The sequence below is a fragment of the Crotalus tigris genome, unplaced genomic scaffold, assembly GCF_016545835.1.
Source record: "Crotalus tigris isolate CLP2741 ecotype Arizona unplaced genomic scaffold, ASM1654583v1 scf7180000018306.2785112, whole genome shotgun sequence".
Taxonomy (NCBI): Eukaryota; Metazoa; Chordata; class Lepidosauria; order Squamata; family Viperidae; genus Crotalus; species Crotalus tigris.
Window position 1 is genome coordinate 839,384 of NW_024096934.1, and position 21,371 is coordinate 860,754.

A 21,371-nucleotide genomic window follows, 5' to 3' on the forward strand; every position below is an offset into this window, starting at 1 on the left:
GGAGGGTCTTAATAAGGGCCTATCAGTCAACACCATCCGCAGGCAGATATCGGCCCTCTCAACCATACTCTCCTGCGACAACTTAACCTCCCTAGCGCATCATCCAGCGGTTAATGCCTTTTTAAAAGGGGCAACTAACACAAAACCCCCTGTCATACACAGATACCCGTCTTGGAACCTGCCTAAGGTCCTTCTAGCCTTAACATCAGCACCCTTCGAACCTCTTGAATCATGTTCCCTCCATCACCTATCAATGAAGGTAGCTTTCCTTGTGGCAATCACTTCAGCAAGGAGAATCTCAGAACTAGCAGCACTGTCAGTAAGGAAGGATCTGTGTACCTTCTTCAAAGACAGGGTCGTTCTTAGACCAGACCCGGCCTTCATTCCGAAGGTAAATAGCATCTTTCACAGATCTCAGGAACTGACACTTCCTGATTTCTGTCCAAGACCCAAACATAGGCTAGAACACAGGTGGCACAAGCTGGACGTGCGGAGAGCGCTGTGTTTCTACGTGAAACGCACCTCGGCTTTCCGGAAGACTGAAGCATTATTTGTGTCTTTTCAACCATCAACTATGGGAAAGAAGGTGTCTTCTTCCACCATAGGCAGGTGGATCAGAGCCTGCCTAGCGCATGCCTACGCATCGCAGGATTTGCCAGCACCCACTCATGTGACTGCCCACTCAACTCGGAGCGCGGCCACATCTGCGGCGTGGCTAACGCAAGCACCGGTAGAAGAGATTTGCAAGGCCGCAACCTGGTCTTCACCTTTGGTTTTCATTCGGCATTACAGTTTAGACTCCCTAGCGGCAGCAGACGCGGCTTTTGGCAGAAGAGTTCTTCAACAAGTCGTATCTGCTCAGAGTTCGGTAGCCTAGACATTCCCTCCCAGGGGGACATGAGGGCTTTGGTATGTCCCATTCATTGGACTCTACAGCCATCCTGCTGGAGAAGGGGCGTTGTCTTACCTGAACGCCTTTTCTCAGCAGGATGATGTAGAGTCCAAGCCCACCCAGGGGATAGGTCTAGGCAGGGATATAATAAATATATAATAAAGAGCTGCAAGGTTAATGTCAACAAAGTTTCTCGCCTAAGTCAAAACTGGGGTCACACGCAGAGGAAGAGGTGTGGCCGAAGTTTTTACCCAGTCTGCCAGGCAGGAAGGCCGTCATAGAACCCATTCATTCATTGGACTCTACATCATCCTGCTGAGAAAAGGCGTTCAGGTAAGACAACGCCCCTTCTAGGGCACGGTGCTCATCTCCTTTTCTTGGCTGAGCATTGTCCGAAAACTTTTTCCGTTGGTCATATAGCCAGCATGATTATAGGCTGAGGCACGTGGAACGCTGTTACTTTCCCACTGAAGTGGTACCTGTTAATCTTCTTGCGTTAATCTACTTTCCAGCCGACAAGCTCAGCATCTTTAACCACTGAGCTATCATGCTCCCGTCATAGAAATATAGCCCATATGTAAAGTGTGTAGAATGAATAGGATTAAAACTAAATAACATTTGCTGAGTATCAGGCCACATTGACAGCATTTTCTTTCACCAGCATGAGGTCTCCCTCAGTAAATATTGAAGGACATTATATATATGAGATGCACTGTTCTTCTCCACATTTGCGCAGAGTATCTTCCATAGGGAAGCCCCATTTTCTTCAATTGTCCTTTGGTCTTCCTACCCCAGCGTGCAGTCTGTTTAGCAATTTGTTTAGCGATTCTGGAGAGGGTAACCACAGTGGATTGTTGCTTCACTGTGTCAGCTTTGTCCTGGATTTTCTTTACTGGCACAACATACGAGAATATGAATTGATCCTATATTTGGCCTTTTGTGTCTTGGCTTTAGGGAGCACTGTGTGACTGGCAAGATTTACATTTGATTAACCGGTTAGTTCTATACCTGCTACTTGACGGGATATTTCTGTCAAGTCAAAAATGTGATCTCATGCAAGCTTCTTGCTTTAAGTATCATGGGTCAATTATAACTTTATGTATTTTGTGCCTTTGGGGATTTTTTTATTTTTTGTATTATGTGAGTGTCAGAGAAGGCTTTTCAATATTATGATGGTTAATTTTCTTATATACTCAGCTTATGCTGGGGAATATTCAATCCTCCAGGGTTAGGGCTGTAGAGGATTTGAAGGTGTGTTCTAAAGGGCTAGGTTGGTCTGTCACTATGGTCCCTAAGGGTCGACGCCAACTTGATGGCATATAACCAATTAAACTTCAGGATTCTGTGAGTCATTTTGGCCATAGCTCCGTAGGCGTTATCATTCAGCGTAGATAGAAGAGAATCTTTGTAGCTCAGAGTTGAGCTGTGGGGTCCTTGGTACTCTGAGCTTGGTTGTTTTCTTACAGACATTTCAGTACCCAACTAGGTAATATCATCAGTGCTAGAAGGGAGTGGAGTTTCCTCTCTGTTTATCTACAAGTGGCTTGCTCTGTCAGTGTTGTTGGGAGTGTTCTTGGTGATTCCTTGATTAGGCTACTACAGTGATGGCGAACCTTTTAGAGACCGAGTGCCCAAAAACTGGCCCCGCCCCTGCCCTACCCCTCCTGCCCGCCCCCACTCTGACCCCCCATCCCCCACCCACCCTGCCCACAAGGCCACTCACCGCCTCCAGGGCCCGCCGCAGATCGCCCAGGCAGCCCAGCAGTGCGATGGTGGCCACATCCTCTGCCCACGCCCTGCAGCATCAACTTCATGATGGGGCGTGAGGGCAGAGTCTTGTCTACACTGCCTGGCTGCCATGTCCTTGGCTGTGCTGCTCCGTGTGGGCCACGCTCGGGGGCGACTCTCCTTCACGGGGGCTGCTGGAGAGGAGGGGGTCGCGGGGGGAGGCAAGGCTGGGGCAACGGCACGTGTGCACACAGAGAGGGCTCCGAGTGCCGCCTCTGGCACCCGTGCCATAGGTTCGCCACCACTGGACTATTACTTAACTGTTAGCTTATTTGTCTGAATTGGTAGTTCCTTGGTTAAGGTATTGTTTCCTTCTTGATTGTTGGTCAATACTAGCCCAGCAGCGGCTGGAAGACAGTCACAGGATCAAAATTCAGAGGCTTGGCAATTGACTCATACTTATGACAGTTGCAGTGTCCCAGGGTTATGTGATCCCCTTTTGTGACCTTCTTACAAGCAAAGTCAATTGGGGAAGCCAGATTCACTTAACAACAGGCAGGAGCCTGGACGGGAGGCGAAGCAGGAGCAGGGGGCCGTTTTTGGACATTCGGTCTCTAAAAGGTTCGCCATCACTGTTATAGAGGACCTCCTTAAAAGATATATATGACACAGTTCTGAAGTTCACGTCCCCACCTGCAGTCATGTGACTGCATTTCACCTGCTCAGCAACCCGCTCACATTTATGGCTGCTTGCAGTGTCCTGTTGTCACATGACTGACTTCCAGTTTTTAGCAAAAAGCCCCATTGCAAACAACGGGTACTCTTAATTATCATTGCAAAAAAAAAAAAAAAAAGGTCATGCAATTAAGTTGGTCCTTTGACGACCCGTTTTATGAAAGTCACAACTTACAGATATAATTGGCTGGCTCCGTTACAATCATAAATTGAGGACTACCTATATTTAAAATGTATGCAATCTTTACAGTTATGTTAGAACAGTGGTTCTCAACCTGTGGGTCGGGACCCCATTTGGGGTCGAACAACCATTTCACGGGGTTGCCAAACAACGCAGTCCGCCATTTTTTTCCCCTTTTCCTTAGCTGTGCTACTCCCTTTTATTCTATTGGCTTTTGAAAGCCAATAGAATAGACTCTCTTGAATAGAGTCTAATTCTATTGGCTTTCAAAAGCCAATAGGAATTGTCCAGGCTGTCTCTGCCCTGCTGAGCCCGCCAAAAGTCCCATTCTGCAAACAGTTCTGCAAACAGTGCTGCACCAGTTGAGTAGTCCTTGACTTACGATCGTTGAGTAGTCCTCGACTTGGTTGGCGGTCGCGGCATTAAAAAGGTTGAGAACCACTGTGTTAGAATCTAAAGTAGGGGTGTCCAATCTTAGCAAATTTAAAACTTCTGGACTTCAACTCCCAAGATTCCCCAGCCAGCCATGTCTAGGGCAGGGGTCCCCAACCCCTGGTCTGTGGACCAGTACCGGTCCGCGGCATGCCAGCAACCGGTCCGCACAAACAAACAAAGCCCCATCCCGAGATGCAGGCAGCACACAAAACCACACACCCTTTAGTCCGAGGAAAAACCTCTCTCCACGGAACCGGTCCCTGGTGCCGAAAAGATTGGGGACCTCTGGTCTAGGGAATCCTGGAAGTGAAGTCCACAAGTCTTAACGTTGCCAAAGGTGGACATCCCTGGTCTAGTGGTTAAGGCAGCAGACTAGAAAGCAGGAAACCATGAGTTCAAGTTCTGCCTTAGCCATGAAAGCCTGTTGGGTGATTTTGGATCAGTCAGTCACTCTCAATGCAACCCGGCTGGCTGGGGAATTCTGGGAGTTGAAGTCCACGAATCTTAAAGTGGCCAAGCTTGGAGACCGCCTGATCTATAGCAACTTGCTAGCTCTCATGGTCCTGGAGAAGAATTTAACGGTGGTTCTCAACCTTTTTAATGCCGCGACCCCCAACTGGTTATAAGTCGAGGACTACTCAACCGGTCGTAAGTCGAAGACTACTCAACTGGTGCAGCACCGTTTGCAGAATGGGACTTTTGGCGGGCTCAGCAGGGCGGAGACAGCCTGGACAATTCCTATTGGCATTTGAAAGCCAATAGAATTAGACTCTATTCAAGAGAATCTATTCTATTGGCTTTCAAAAGCCAATAGACTAAAAGGGAGTAGCACAGCTAAGGAAAAGGGGGAAAAAATGGCGGACTGCGTTGTTTGGCGACCCCCGTGAAATGGTTGTTCGACCCCAAATGGGGTCCTGACTCACAGGTTGAGAACCACTGATTTAACGGAATAGATAGTGTTGAAAAAAGGTGTGAGAAAAAGATAAAAGCGTGTGTTCTGTAATTTTGAAAGTTATTTCAGTGGGGAAGAAAGGAATGTGTATATATCCTAGTATTGATTTTTCTGGCATGAATGATTAAATGTCTAGGCATCTCCCATTAAGCGAATTCAGATCTAGGTATGGCCTATTTACTTCTGGTAAAATAGACTAATGATTTTTTTTTCTGTCACTGCAGAAACTATTATTGATTAATGTGCCAGCATTTCTTGCAGATGCTATTGTGTGCATGTCCAGCAGTAAAGATTCGAAGTGGGAGCCCACACATGAATGTAATGTACGAATTGGGGGGTTGTGAAGGAGGGTGAATAAAGATCAGTTGCACATTAGTCCTGGAAAACGGCACAAGTGTTCAATTTTTATAGGCTCGATTAAGTTTGCAGACCTCATAATTTGGAAATAGGTTTTGAAAAATGCACAGATATTGTCAGAGAGGGCTAAAAGTGTTGGAAAAAAATGTTGGGTTTTATTTTGTGTTTACGGTCCTCATGTAGCCATACCTATTGTTCCTCAAGCTACAAGAAATAAATACAATATTTTGCAAGTTCTGTGTCTGAGGGTTAGTTAGGTTTTTACTCTGAAAGCTAATTACCATAAATCGATGTAAGATAAAATCTGAGATCTTTGCAACAGCAGTTAAACGGTCTTTAATATAGAGAATCACTTTAATCCGAGAGCCAGTTTAGTAAAGCGTTTAAGGCACCAGGCTAGAAACTGGGAGACTGGGAGTTCTAGCCCCACTTTAGGCATGAAACCCAGCTGAGTGACTTTGGGCCAGTCATCCTCTCTTAGCCCAACTCACCTCACAGGGTTGTTGTTGTGGGGAAAATAGGAAGAGGAAGGAGAATTATGTATGTCTGCTGCCTTGAGTTCATAAAAAAACGAAGATGGGGTATAAAGAATAAATAAAATTGTGGCAGCAAATAATATTTTGGATTTTAATAGCTTTAACAATATCTGAATTGATGTACACTTATAGCCCTTGACTTATGACCATTTGTTTAGCGCCTTGTTGGAAGAAAAGTCTTCATCATGGTTCAGTCCAAGCTGGGGATAAACAACATGGAGACTGCTTTAGAAAGAAGGTTGCAGTTTATTGAAGAGGAGAGCCAGACAGAAAGATGGCTCTGGCAGAAAAGAGAGAGAAAAAAGGGCTGAGCAGATGTAGGGAGTGGGTTTTTATACCCTCTGGAGCCTTTTGTTTAGAGTTGTTTCCTGTTCCTGTTTTGAGGCTTTGTATTTCCTGTGTCATGTATTTTGACCTGTGTCCCTTTGACATCTGTGAGTTAATCCTATTATGTCCTATCTTAGACTTTGGGTGGGGTATGTAGATTTTAAGTCTCTTTGTCTTCTTGATCTTCTAGCTGGGGGCCTCCATCAGCATTTCTACAGAGCTGATTTCTGCTTGGGGAAGGGAGACCTGGGGCTATTAAGAAAAACTGGGCATGCTTTTCTGCCTCTTCAAGATCCTTTGAGGAAATATATTTTTCTGCCCTTCTAATATTTCCTTCTCTGAGGGGCTGACTTCCCAAAGCCTGTTGGAAATTAGGATGATGTTGGAAAAAGGGACTTAGGACTGATCCTCACACTTAACAATTGTTGCAGCATCCCTATGGTCACGTGATCACCATCCTGGGGTCTTGGCAATGGGCTCACATTTATGGCAGTTGCAGTGTCTCAGATTCACACGATCACCATTTGCAACCTTCCCAACCTGCATGTGACCAGGCAAGTTAGTGGGGAAGCCAGCAAGGAAGGCGATCACAGGATGCCTCCCTGAATGACCATGGCAAAAGAGGTCATAAAATTGGGTGCAGTCATGTGATGCCCCATTTAATGACTGTACCTCTTAACAAGAAATTTTCCAGTCCCAATTTTTGGTCGTTAAGTCGAGGGCTACCCGTAGATCAGTGGTTCTCAACCTGTGGGTCGGGACCCCATTTGGGGTCGAACGACCATTTTATGGGGGTCACCAAACAACGCAGTCTGCCACTTTTTCCCCCCTTTTCCTTAGCTGTGCTACTCCCTTTTATTCTATTGGCTTTTGAAAGCCAATAGAATAGACTCTCTTGAATAGAGTCTAATTCTATTGGCTTTCAAAAGCCAATAGGAATTGTCCAGGCTGTCTCTGCCCTGCTGAGCCCGCCAAAAGCCCCATTCTCCAAACGGTGCTGCACCAGTTGAGTAGTCCTCGACTTACAACCGGTTGAGTAGTCCTCGACTTACGACCAGTTGAGCAGTCTTTGACTTACGACCGGTTGGGGGGTCGCGGCATTAAAAAGGTTGAGAACCACTGCTGTAGATGAATGCACATCCTTAGTAGTTAAGGAAGGAAGCCAGGTTGTTGACTGTGGTCTTGACTTCTGAAAGCTGACCTCTTCTCAAAGCTGAGTCACTTCCCTTCCTGCAGATGCACCGAGTCAGTGCAAACAGCCCAGGCACTAACATTAGATGGTGTGTGTATGTGTTGTGTTCATGTCCCACGTGGCCTTCAGTAGCCTTGGCTGTTTGAGAATCTTGTGGTTTTCATTTCTGCTCATTTGGTAAATTGACCCCCACTCCTTTAAGACAGCATTTCCTCAAACCTCTGATTGCAGGGACCATTTTTTTTTCCTCTGATAGCCACTTTTGTTTCTGAAGGATTTAGAGCAGGGTTTTCCCCAAACTGTGCAATTTTAAGATGGATGAATTTCAACTCCCAGGATTCCTCAGCCAGCCATGCTGGCTAGGGAATCCTGGCAGTTGAAGTCCTCCCATCTGCTTTGGAGGAAGAATTCCCCATTTCCTAAAGAGCCTTTTCTCCGTCCTGGACATGCTTTCTCCAAGGACATTGAATTCCACTTGAGGAGTTATTGAATAATCCCTTTTGTGGCTGATGGAGTAATATGCAATCCTCTGGATAAGATTAAGCACATGGCAGAAATTTCAACCCAGAGGGACTTATTTTGTGGCTCTCCTTTAGTTGCAGTTGAGACGGAGACCTAGAGATGTGTGATTGGAAATAAGGACGGTGAAGCTTTGTCTTTGGTTGGGACCTGTTAGGCATCGAACTAGTAGTTAAGGCACCAAGCTAGAAAGCAGGAGATGATGACTTCTAGTTCTACCTTAGCCATGAAAGCCAGCTGGGCGACTGTGAGCCAATTACCAGGAGACTGTGAGTTCTAGTCTCACCTTAGCCATGAAAGTTAGCTGGGTGACTTTGGGTCAATCACCAGGAGACAGAGATCTAGTCCAGCCTTAGCCATGAAAGCCAGTTGGACGACTTTGGGCCAATCACCAGGAGACTGTGAGTTCCAGTCCCATCTTAGCCATGAAGGCCAGTTCTGCGACTTTGAGCCAATCACCAGGAGACTGAGAGAGCTAGTCCCACCTTAGGCATGAAAGACAGCTGGGTGTCTTTGGGCCAATCACCAGGAGACTGTGAGTTCTAGTCTCACCTTAGCCATGAAGGCCAGCTGGGTGACTGTGGACCAGTACCTCTGTCTCAGCCCAACCCTCCTCACAGGGTTCTTGTTGTGGGGACAATAGGAGGAGGGAGATGTGTTGGATATGTTCTCTGCCTTATTGGTAAAAATAATAAAGGTTCATAAAAATTCATAAGTAAACTTCTCAAATCACACAAGGATACACAATTCGCAGCTTGGTAAACACCACTTCAAGGGGATGCCTCATCTCTACCAGAAGATGCTTCTCCTTCCTTCCCTGCCAATGCAGCCACCACTGTTATTTGCAACATGAGCAGATCTGTTTATCAGCCGTTTCTTCTCTGGCACGGAGAAATATTAATAGAAGATGCTGAGCATTATAAAGAGGAGTCAGCTATGTTAACACTTAAAAAAATACCACAATTGCAGGCTTAGCTTTGAAAGTGGCTCGTAGGTCGCCCTGTGTGCTTTGCTTAGCCAGTGTATTTTTTAGGGTTGGCAAAACAAGGATTGTAATATATGAGGTCTGCAAAACCTGGACTACAGGTTTGAGAGATGATTCACTTTACTGTGGCCCAGTCTGGTATGCCTCAACTACTTGAATCCCATTGTGGGCATTGTGATGTGTAGGGGAAAGAATGGGGCAATAAATTTTGACAATAAATCTTGCGGAGAGGGCGAACTGTAGATTGAAGAGCTTTAGATTCAAGGGGGAGAGAGTTTGAGCCATAGGGCTGCCAGGGTGTGTGACAAATGCAAGACTCTCGCCTTAGCGTTTCATTTCAGTCCTTCTATTTCTACTGTTTGGGATATCCATTTGGTATCGATCCATCTGAGGTGGCTTAAAAACTCATTATTGTGATACCTGGAGAAAAGAAAACCTGAAAACAGTGATTTAGTGGCCGTGCCAAGAAAATAAAGCAGCCTCTGCATTACAGCAGACAAATCACACACTTCAAGGACCACCAGTGGTATCTGGCTTTTTTTTTTTTTAAATTAAAAATTTTTTATTTTCCATTTATCCAACATATACAACAAAATTCACTTTACAAAATAAAATAAATTCGTAATCATAACCATAACCATAGGTGTCGCTTGCTCATTCCCCCCAAGCTGCGTTCACCCTCTCTAATACCTTCCCTAGTTCCCTCCTCTTTCTTTCCTCCCCTCACTACTCTCTTCCCCTCCCCTTCTCCTCTTACCATCCTACTTCCTCCCTTCATCTTCCTCCCCTCTCATCCCTCCCAAATACAGGAATACAGCGTAGGGGAAATGCCCAAGCAGCACCTCGCTCATAAATTACCATATCTATATTATCCTATTCTACCTATTTACCCCCCCCCACCCACTCACCCCCCCTCAACCCCCCCTCTCACTTCCCAGAGCAGAGTACAGGGTTATTAATAACAAAATTAACAATATACAAGAAAAAAGAAAAAAGAAAAGGAAAGAAAAAAAAATCATACTTAGCCTTTAACTCCCCTTAAATTACATCATCATAAACAAATCTCTTATACAACATTTACTATAAAATTTACTCATAAAATAAATGAAACTTTATAGTCCCATACTTCTTCTGAATATAATCTATCCATCTTCTCCATACAATAATATATCTTTCTTGTGCATGATCCTTTAAATAAGCAGAAATTTTTGCCATTTCTGCAAAATTAGAAACTTTAAAGTATTTAAAATTTACAGTGGTATCTCGCTTTGAAGGCAAAAAAATAATGCTTCTTTAGGGTTTTTGGTCTGCACTCGCTTAGCATGTCAAGAGAAATACATAGCCACATCTTGATGCTCCTCAGAAGTCTTCCCCTTTGGAAAGGGAAGGAAGTGACAAGGTTGGGCCATTGGCCCTTCTTGATATCCCATGATACAGATATCCCATGATACAGGTAGTCCTGGACGTTTTTAAGAAGAGACTGGCCATTTGTCTGAAATGGTATAGGGCAGTGGTGGCGAACCTATGGCACGCGTGCCAGAGCGGCACTTGGAGTCCTCTCTGTTGGCACATGTGCCACCGCCACCAGCAGCAGGTCCATCAGGCCGCCACTGCCGCCCGGAGCAGGAGCCCCACCCAGCACAAAGGAGGCGAAGCGGCTGGCTAGCAAACTCGAGTAGAGGTGGTAGAGTAGAGGTCACCAACCACTGTCGATTGGTGGACTGGAAGAAAAGGGAGGAAGCATTTTACATGCGTGCATGCACACACGGGGCCGCAAGCATGGACGCGCTACAATGGGGTGGGACTAGTGCCTGCATGATACTCACTAGCCCTGTCCCATTCCTGCATGGTGCAGCGCCTTGTAACTGCATCCAGCGGCACGGTGGCGGCCATTTTTGCATCTTGCAGCACAGTGGCCCATTTTTGCACTCCCGATTTTTGCGTGCCAAGGGCACCACAATGCTGATGCGGCGCTGGCACTTTGCAATAAATAAGTGGGTTTTGGGTTGCAGTTTGAGCACTCGGTCTCTAAAAGGTTCACCATCACTGGTATAGGGTGTCTTGCCTGAGCGGGGGGTTGGACTAGATGATCTCCAAGGTCCTTCCAACATTATTGTTGTTGTTACCACAATTGAGCCCAAATTTTCTGTTGCTGAGACATTTGTTAAGTGAGTTTTGCTCCACTTTACGACCTTTCTTGCCATAGTTGTTAAGTTAATCACTGCGTTTGTTAAGTTAGTAACACAGTTGTTAGATGAATCTCGACTTACAACAGTTCATTTAGTGACCGTTCTAAGTTAAAACGGCATTGAAAAAAGTGACTTATGACCGTTTTTCACAGTTACGACCTTTTTAGCATCCCCATGGTCACGTCATCAAAATTCAGATGCTTGGCAATTGACTCATATTTATGACGGTTGCAGTGCCCCAGGGGGGGTCATGTGATCAGCTTCTGTGACCTTCTGACAAGCAAAGTCAACCGAGAAGCCAGGTTCACTTAACAACCATGTTACTAACTTAGCAACTGCGGTGATTCACTTAACAAATGTGGCAGGTGAGGTTGCAAAATGAGGCAAAACTTACTTAACCAGTGTCAGGAATTTTGGCTCAATTGTCATAAATTAAGGATTACCTATAGTATTTTACATCACATTCTCTTAACAAATACCCCAAATATACAAATTTATTGTCTGTCCATGAAGTCAACTGGATACTTGTTCACAGTAAGAAAGCTGTTAACGGTTAACTATTAACCTCCTCCCCCCAAATTTAATTAAACTTCAAAGCCCTTGTTAACCCTCCATTATTATATTTAACTGGCAGAAACTCCACATACGGCTTCATCCTAGCATTTTCTGAAGCGCTTTCTGTTCTCTCAAGGGAAGCTTGGAAAAAACGGTCGAATTGGCACGCTGTCTTCCACCCTCACCTACTTTGGAGAATTTACTGGTCCCCAGAGAAGGCTGAGGAAGGTATCTTCCAAAAGGTCAACACCTGTTTAGAAAGGTCAGCACCTGGTTGGTGTCATTCCAAAGTGCAGGAAATTGATGTTGAGTTACCGGAAAGAAGATTAGCGTTGAACATTAGGAAGAACTTTCTAGCAGGAAGAATATTTCACTAGTTCGACCAGTGATGCAGAGAAGGACAGATAATCCTCAATTTATAACCACAATTGGGATCAAAATTTCCATTGCTAAGTGGGCGCCAGACTGGCCCCAGCCTGCTCCCTAGGATTGTCCTAGTGGATAATCACTTAAATAGGAGCCAGCCGTGTGCTGCAGCTGCCAAAAAAGCCAACACAGTGCTGGGCTGCATTAACAGAGGGACAGAATCAAGATCACGTGAAGTGTGTTAATACCACTTTACAAGGCTTTGGTAAGGCCACACTTGGAATACTGCATCCAGTTTTGGTCACCACGATGTAAAAAAGATGTTGAGACTCTAGAAAGAGTGCAGAGAAGAGCAACAAAGATGATTAGGGGACTGGAGGCTAAAACATATAAGGAACGGTTGCTGGAATTGGGAATGTTCTAGTTTAATGAAGAGAAGGATGAGGGGGGACTTGGTAGCAGTGTTCCAGTATCTCAGGGGCTGCCCCAAAGAAGAGGGAGTCAAGCTTTTCTCCAAAGCGCCTGAAGGCAGGACAAGAAGCAACGGATGGAAACTAACCAAGGAGAGAAGCAACCTGGAACTAAGGAGAAACTTCCTGACAGTTAGAACAATTAACCAGTGGAACAACCTGCCTCCAGAGGTGGTGAATGCTCCAACACTGGAAGTTTTTAAGAAGAGATTGGACAGCCTTTTGTCCGAAATGGTATAGGGTGTCCTGCCAGAGCAGGGGGTTGGACTAGATGACCTCCAAGGTACCTTCCAACTTTATTATTATTATTATTATTATTATTATTATTATTATTATTATTATTATTATTATTATTATTATTATTATTATTATTATTAGTACTACTACTATTACTACTACTACTACTACTACTACTACTACTATAGTAATAATTTGTGGTCATAAGCTGAGGACTATCTATATTGGAAGCAATCCCCAATGATCCCAAATCCTCCCCCCTGGTAGAGTAGTTCAATCAGGTCCTGTTCTGATATTTTGGGAAGTGGTTCCTCCGGTGCCACAGCAATTCCTTTCCCAGGGCCGGCGTACTTGAAAAAGAGGAAGATGGACCTCCGTCACTCTTCCCCTCCTCCCAAGTGCCCCCTCCCCCCTGGCTATGGCAATGGCTAGCGAGCCTCAAAGAAGGCGAAGATAGGCAGCTGTCAGTGAGTCTCACCCGATTTTTACAAGATAAGATAAGATAGATATCTAAGATAACCTTTATTGTCATTTTTTTTTTACTGTGGGCACAATAACACATATCAAAAATGAAATTTAGTTGCCCGCTCTCAAAGTGAAACACATACATGACACACAGCTAAACACACTGCATACAACATATGTATAGACCCACACCCCTACGTATACGTAACAAATGAATATTAAATACTGTCCATCTTGAATATATAACGGAAGGAGGAAGCTTGAGAGTTCACAAGGTTAATGAAACTGTGGCTGAATCTGGATGTTCTGCTACGGATACCACAAAGCCTCCTCCCAGAAGGTTGTTGATTTTATCCTCCGTAGTAATCCGAGGCCATGCAGACTCTCCTGAATGGTTTTCTCCATCGTTCCTCTTCCGCTAAATTTCTTCATATCCAATATGGACTGACGTTCATATGAAAGTTTAGCAGTCCAACTCTGCTTCCTTGTCCCTATTTCTAAAAAGGGCTTCACTCTGGATCGTTCATTTCCCTCCCTAACCCCCACACTTTTGAGAGCTGTAGCAGCCACAGCCAAGTAAGGCGCCGCCATAACTATCATATTGTTTTGCCATACTTGTTGAGCGAATCACTGCAGTTAAGTGAATCACACCATCGTTAAGCCAACATGGCTTGCTTTTGCTTGACGAAAGCTGGCTAGGGAGCTGGCACAGGGTGATCACATGACCCCAGGGAGGCTGCAGCTGTCGTAATTACATGATTGTCTAGCATCCAAATTTTGATCGAATGACTGTGAGGGATGCTGCAACTGTGAGGACCGGTCATAAGTCACTTTGAAGGAATAGGTTGTAAGCTGAGGACTACCTGTAAGAACTCCTATTTTCTGGATGTGTTTGGTTAAAGGCAAGGCAGCCATCTGTCGATTATGCCTCCATTCGGCTTCCTGATAATTTTTATTTAATAATTATTTTTGCATTTAGGCCAGTGGTTCTCAACCTTTTTAATGCCGCGACCCCCAACCTGTCATAAGTCGAGGACTACTCAACCGGTCATAAGTCGAGGACTACTCAACTGGTGCAGCACCGTTTGCAGATGGGACTTTTGACGGGCTCAGCAGGGCAGAGACAGCCTGGACAACTCCTATTGGCTTTTGAAAGCCAATAGAATTAGACTCTATTCAAGAGAGTCTATTCTATTGGCTTTCGAAAGCCAATAGAATAAAAGGGAGTAGCACAGCTAAGGAAAAGGGGGAAAAAATGGTGGACTGCATTGTTTGGCGACCCCCGTGAAATGGTCGTTACTCCAAATGGGGTCCCGACCCACAGGTTGAGAACCACTGATTTAGGCCAACCATTCACTTTCTTCCAACACTCAAGAGTAGATTACTATCCTGAGAAGGGATTTGAACTCATTATTCTGGTACAGGTAGTCCTTGCCTTCCAACTCTATAATAATAATAAAGTTGGAAGGGACCTTGGAGATCATCTAGTCCAGGGCTTTTCAACCAGTGGTACGGGTACCACCTGTGGTACATTGGCACCTGGCAGGTGGTACGCGACCATCCTAGAAGAGTAGCGGGGGAGAGGAATGAACTGAACAGGTCGCAGCACTGCACAAGCCTGAGAGAGAGATAGCTGGAGCTGCAGGGCTGTCAGGGCTCAGCGGAAGTGCCAGGATATGCCGCTTTCCAGCTGATCGGCGCTTCTTCGGGACTATCAGGGTTCAGTGGAAGTGCCAGGATCGGCGCCGGGCTCCAGCTGGAGCTCGGCGCTGATCCTGGTGCTTCTGCTGAGCCCTGAAGAAGCACCAATCAGCTAAAAAGTAGCACTGATCCTGGTGCTTCTGCTGAGCCCAGAAGAAGCACCAATCAGCTGGAATGTTGCAGCCTCTCCAGGGTCTTGTGATTTACATTCAGATGCTTGGCAACTGATTCATATTTATGATGGTAACAGTGTCCCAGAGTCATGTGAAGTGACCAAAACCTGCTGCAACCACCCAGCAGATGGGGGAATAAAAACCAAACACCCCCCCACCTCACCTCCGCTGCCAATCCTCAACAGAAATGTTCACAACAATGAAAACCTCGGACAGGAGGAAGAGCGCCACTGGGTGGGCAGGCAGGTGTCTTGCTTGGCTGTGGCTTGGGGGGCACTTTTTTCAGGGCCATTGTAACTTCAAACAGTCACTAAGCGAACTGTTGTAAGTCGAGGACTACTTGTACTTTATCACTTTTTTTCTTTTTTGGCGGGGGGGGTCATCACGTTTTTAACACCTTGCTAGGCACTCAGATATTGTCATATCCTAAAAGTGGTACAATGGGTGAAAAGGTTGAAAAGCCCTGATCTAGTCCAACCCTCTGCTCAGGCAGGAAACCTTATACCAGTGATGGCGAACCCTTTAGAGACCGAGTGCCCAAACTGCAACCCAAAACCAACTTATGTATCGTCGGGTGCTGGGTAGGTATACCCCATTGGGTGGGTGTGACCAATTGGATAGGCGTGGCCCATTGAGTGGGTGTGGCTGCAGTGGTAACGGCAGAATGGGCGGACTAAAAAGTTCAATCAATCAATTCCAACTTTATGAGATCTTTTTTTCCCTGCGAGAAGTTGAAATTGATTGATTGATTGATTCTTTTTTTTTTGCATACGGTGGCAAAGGAGTAAAGTGAAAAGGTTTTATAAAACCGAGATGAAGGCCTACGACTGGGGCAATGGCGTGCGTGCGCACAGAGAGGACTCTGCGTGCCACCTGTGGCAAGTGTGCCATAGGTCCGCCACCACGGCCCTATACCATTTCAGACAAATGGCTGTCCAGCCTCTTCTTAAAAACTTCCAGTGTTGGAGCATTCACCGCTTCTGGAGGCAGGTTGTTCCACTGGTTAATTGTTCTCACTGTCAGGAAGGTTCTCCTTATTTCTAGGTTGCTTCTCTCCTTGATGAGTTTCCATCTGTTGCTCCTTGTCCTGTCTTCAGGCGCTTTGGAAAATAGCTTGACTCCCTCTTCTTTGGGGCAGCCCCTGGCATTACTATCATCAATCATGACAGTTGTTAAGCGGGTTATCACATGACCATGTCTGATTTGGCAGCAGCTGTTAAGTCAGTGGTTCTCAACCTGTGGGTTGGGACCCCATTTGGGGTCGAATGACCATTTCACGGGGGTCGCCAAACAACGCAGTCCACCATTTTTTCCCCCTTTTCCTTAGCTGTGCTACTCCCTTTAATTCTATTGGCTTTTGAAAGCCAATAGAATAGACTCTCTTGAATAGAGTCTAATTCTATTGGCTTTCAAAAGCCAATAGGAATTGTCCAAGCTGTCTCTGCCCTGCTGAGCCCGCCAAAAGTCCCATTCTGCAAACGGTGCTGCACCAGTTGAGTAGTCCTCGACTTACGACCGGTTGAGTAGTCCTTGACTTACGACCGGTTGGGGGTCGCGGCATTAAAAAGGTTGAGAACCACTGCATTAAGTGAATGCAGCAGTTGCTAAAAAAATAAAAATAAAAATCCATTTTCAGCCAATGGGCGCTTCTGCCAAAACCTGGAAGTAAATGTTGGAAACTTGCAAAAAATGCCTTAAAAATTGCAGTGTGTGACTGTGGGGCCCTGCAAATGGCCATACAGAGTAGGAGTCCCCAACCGTGGCAACTTTAAGACCTGTGGACTTCAAGTCCCAGAATTCCCCACCAGTCCAGAGGGCTGATGTTGGTTTTTGTCATCTTTAAAGCCTGCACACTTAGCAGTCTGGAAAACGGGCTGAATTTCAAGCCTTATATAGTTGACATTTATAAGGAAGGCTGCTTTGTTTGAGTTTGTGTGTGTGTGTTTGTGTGTTCCTGTCGGCTTTTAACTGGGATGCTCTCAAATGGGCCCTTTTCCTTGTTTCTCTAATTCAGCCTCATTTTGAAGTTTACTTCTGTTTTGAAATGAGAGAGGGGGGAATTGGGCCCTTTCCCAACTAAATCTTGGCTTTTTTTTTTTAAATGGCAGTATTGTATAAATAACACGTGCAGACATCCCTGACTATCTGCAATAATATTCTTTCCACCCAGCGAAATTGTGGACAGGAGCTGAATTTGACAAGGAAAGATGTCATTTACAATAGCGGTGTTTTTGTAGCAGTACTTTGCCAGATTTCTTTTTCTCTTTCTTTTTTCAAAGCCGAGGGAAAATTTGACAGATCCTTTGAAACACCTTGGCTGTTCCTGGAGCCAAAATAAACGTAGGATTATTTTGTACCACTATCTGTGGCGGGGGATGTTTCCCCTAGCCAAACCAGGCTTAATCTCTTTGCTCTCTAGTGCTTTGCATTTTCAACTTCGTTAAAAAGCCGAGCTGAAGTGCATTAATCTTGTAAAGTAATAAAAAAAAACATCCCCTATCTCAAAGACTAAGTTTCCTATTCATTGTAGTCCCCCTTAATCAAATCAGCCAGGTGTCTCCATGGTTGCCTTGCTATTAAGGCCCTTCGCTGGAGTTCTCCACAAAGGATTAGTCAAAGCTTTGATGTTACTGCAGATGTGCTAATCAGGTCAAGTTCTCAAATGCTGGCAATTTAAATAGCAGCATTGTGGGGATAACTTGGTGGTAAATGTCTGTTGTGCAGTTTCCTTAAAAAGAATTTCGGCCTCAAAGACTGACTTACAAGTAGTTCTTTACTAACAACAGTTTGTTTAGTTCAGTGGCTCCCAACCTTTTCTATACCCTACGCCCCTAGAATGCTTCTGATATATTCTCACACCCCTTTGTTGAAGGAAAAGTCTTCATCAGGGTTCAGTCCAAACCAGGAATAAACTGCAACCTTCTTTCTAAAGCAGTCGCCATGTTGTTTATTCCCGGCTTGGACTGAACCCTGATGAAGACTTTTCCGTCTTCATCACCTTACAAAAGTTTGAAATAATGACAACGAATTATGCATATACACTTATAATTTTGAAAGCCCAAGTTTTCACACCCCCTGGAATATCGTCTCACACTCCTGGTTGGGAACCCCTGATTTTGTGACTGTTTGAAGTTACAGTGGCACTGAAAAAAGGGGACTTATAACCATTTTGCAGCGTTCCCCTTGATCACGTGATCAAAGTTCAGCTGCTTGGCAACTGGCTCATATTCACGACGGTTGCAGCATCCCAGGGTCACGTGATTCCCTTTTGCAAGCTTCTGACAAGCGAAGTCAATGGGGGAAGCCAGATTCACTTAACAACTGTATGATTCACTTAACAACTGCAGTGATATGCTTAATAACCATGGCAATATATTAATATGACTCCAGAAGATGGTAAAGGACAGGAAGACCTGGAGGAACGTTGTCCATGGGGTCACAATGGGTCGGACACGACTTCGCAATTAACAACAACAACAAAATAATAAATAAGTAACCATGAGTTTGGAACATCCTCGTAACAGGTTGTCCGCAAATTAAGAGCTCAACTGCGGCTTGAATTTCCGTTGCTAAGCAAGATAGTAGTTACGTGAGGTGCGCTCGATTTTATTATTTTTGCCATTATTTATTGATTTATGAAATTGAACGCTGCCCATCTCGTTTTCAATAACTCTGAGCGATGGTTAAGCAAATCACTGCAGTCATTAAGTGAATTGCACAGTTGTTAAACAAACCTTGACTCCCCTTGACTTTGTGTCTCGAAAGCTGGCCGGCAAGGTTGGAAATGGTGATCACATGACCTCCGCATACTGCAATTGTAAATTGTAAATCCATGCCTGTTGCCAAGTAACCGGTTTTTGATCACATGACCATGGTGTCATGGTTCCGACAGATGAAACTCTTCAGAGAACTTCGAAGCATTGTTTACCTTAAAGAATCTTTATTTGAGTAGCATAGCATCGGCACTGCATAATCGAAGCCAAAAACTGAGTTCCCCTCCCCTGAGCACATAGTATCAAAGCACAATTCCCTCCTCCAATTAACAGTCATAAATCACATTCTCCAATTAGTTTGAAATGCAGGCTTTCCCTCCAGTTCTCCAGCCTGCCTTTTCTTATCATCTCTTATTTCAATAACCTTGGTTCACACACTAGGTCCAGTATTGTTATGTCTAGCTAAACTCTCATTCGGATTCCTCCCCCCAGTATTATCTAACTCTAACTCTAAAAGTAAAACATAAGAAAATGGTTGCATCTCCAACTGTTGTCAAAGCAAAAACATCCGATGTTAGCAGCGTTGACACATGGGGATGCTGCAGGGGTCATAAGTGCAAGGGCCTGTGATGTTGTAAATTTGATCAGTCGCTAAATGGGTGGATGTAAGTCTTGAACTCTCTGTATATAGGTAGATATAAGTACAGGTAGTTCTCAACTTAACAACTACAATTGAGCCCAAAATTTCTGTTGCTAAGTGAGACATTTCTTAAGTGAGTTTTGCCCCATTTTACGACCTTTCTTGCCATAGTTGTTAAGTGAATCACTGCAGTTGTTAAGTTAGTAACATGATTATTAAGTGAATCTGGCTTCCCCGATGACTTTGCGTGTCAAAAGGTCACAAAAGTGATCATATGACCCTGGACACTGCAACCGTCATAAATATGAGTTGCCAAACATCTGAATTTTGACCACATGGCCATGAGGTCATAAGTGTGAAAGATGATCATAAGTCACTTTTTCCAGTGCCATTTGTAACTTTGAATGGTTGCTCAACAGAGGTGTAAAAGTGGAGAACTCTCTGTATGTAGGTGGATATTAGTACTAGCCATGATGGATATCGGTACTAGCCACGATGGGAAAGTCCCAAGCGCTTCTGAATCGACCAATCGTGCCATTACTGAAGCTTGTGGTTGGGGCTTCAGGACAGGCCATGTTATTTTTATTTTAAAAGCAAGGGGAGGTTTGTCCCAGGGTGACTTCTCACATGACTGCCGGAGCCTATAAATAATCACCTTGCACTTCAACCTGGAGAGGAACTAACAAGTGATATGATACATGGCGCATGTGTGATCAGGATAAAGGAGCGAAAGAGGCATGGGGATGACGACAAGTCATTTGCAGGGAAGGCAAATCTACATGTCCCAGGATACTGTTGCAGGATCCAATCTGGGTCGGTCACCGGGACCAGATGGACAGTGATTAATATTTATATGTTACTTATATGTAAGGGTGTAGGTCTATACCAGAGATGGCGAACCTTTTAGAGACCGAGTGCCCAAACTGCAACCCAAAATCCACTTATTTATCGCTGGGTGCCAGGTGGGTGTGGCCCACTGGGTGGGCATGACTGCGGTGGTTATGGCAGACTAGGTGGGTATGGCCAAGGTGGGTGTGGTCACCTCGATCTTGCTCGTGGGGAGGAATGCCTGTGGGGGATGGGCAGGGTTGGGGGAGATCCAGGGGGTCTCTGGCTGGTGGGGCAGGGTTGGGGGAGATCCAGGGGGTCTCTGGCTGGTGGGGCAGTGGGCAGGAGGCTCGTCCTGCAGGGTGAGGTGAGGCAAGACGAGGCAGGGCTGGGGTGCCATTGTCGCAGGCAAGGCGAGGCAGGGGCCGGGGCAGCTGCTGCCCAATACCATCGGCCCCCGCACATAGAGGCCAGCGAGCGCATGGGAGCCGACAGTGTCCGTCAGCAACCACAGCCTGCCAGCCCCTCGACTGGCGCACTCTGGCGCTCCGCAGGCCACCGCCAGCAGTTCAGAGAAGCCGCCTCTGAGCTGGATGGTGGCGGACAGCTGAGGAGGCGATACAATGGGTCATGCCCAGGAAAAGGAGAGCATGCGAGGCCAGGAGGGATGGGATGGGGGAGGGAAACCAGCTGTGCTGGGATGCATCCGGCCACGTGGGACCTCGGCGAGTTAGTGGGCGGCTGGTTGAAGAGGGATGGTTGCCATCTCCGGAGCATGGCGCGTGTGCCCACAGAGAGGGCTCTGAGTGCCACCTCTGGCACCCGTGCCATAAGTTCGCCACCACTGGTCTATACATATGTTGCATATCAGGAGTCTTCAAACTTGGCCCTTATATGACTTGTGGACTTCAACTCCCAGAATTCCTCAGCCAGGCACACTGGCTGAGGAATTCTGGGAGTTGAAGTCCACAAGTCATAAAAGGGCCAACTTTGAAGACCCCTGTTGTATATAGTATGTTTTAAATATATGTTATGTACGTGTAACGCTTTGAGAGCAAGCAACTAAATTTCATTTTTAACGTGTGCCCTTGTGCCCACACAGAAAAAAATGACAATAAAGGTTATCTAATCTAATCTACTCTAGTCTAGTCTAGTCTTCCAAGCTTTCGGACTAGTGCCGGAGGCCATCCTTAGG

The 21,371-nt window shown here is 45.5% G+C and overlaps 1 protein-coding gene across 6 annotated transcripts in view; it reads left to right on the forward strand.

The window, feature by feature from the left end:
• Positions 1-21,371, forward strand: part of USP32 (ubiquitin specific peptidase 32) — a 218,904-nt gene that overhangs the window by 79,377 nt on the left and 118,156 nt on the right. The gene's annotated exons all lie outside the window — the stretch shown is intronic.